We start from the raw sequence: 291 nt of genomic DNA, 5'->3' as shown, positions 1-291 counted from the left end.
GAGAACAGAGGAGGAGGGGGGCTGCCTCCTCCAGTTGCCGTGGAAACCGAAGGCGAGACCACTCCACGGGTGTGTGTGTGAGGGGGTGCTCTTGGGCGCGACCACTGTGGGGGCGCGGGGGAGGCATAGAACGCAGAACCAGCGTAGGGAAGTGGCCGTTGGGGGAAGATACCATTTGGCCTCTGCGGGGGGGGGAGTAGAAACGTTACTTTTCCTTGCATTAAGAGAAGGAGAGATGTGGAAAGACTTGTAGGGATAAACCATTGCAGGGAGGGGAGATTTATTAAAATA

The 291-nt window shown here is 56.7% G+C and overlaps 1 protein-coding gene across 1 annotated transcript in view; it reads left to right on the top strand.

Moving 5' to 3' along the window:
• ATP6V1F (ATPase, H+ transporting, lysosomal 14kDa, V1 subunit F) overlaps nucleotides 1–291 on the top strand; it is a 6727-nt gene that overhangs the window by 222 nt on the left and 6214 nt on the right. The gene's annotated exons all lie outside the window — the stretch shown is intronic.

This window comes from Gekko japonicus, unplaced genomic scaffold (genome assembly GCF_001447785.1).
Source record: "Gekko japonicus isolate JY-2015 unplaced genomic scaffold, Gekko_japonicus_V1.1 scaffold4699, whole genome shotgun sequence".
In the NCBI taxonomy this organism is placed as follows: Eukaryota; Metazoa; Chordata; class Lepidosauria; order Squamata; family Gekkonidae; genus Gekko; species Gekko japonicus.
Note: the sequence above shows the minus strand (reverse complement) of the source record. Positions and strands in the feature narration are given on the sequence as shown.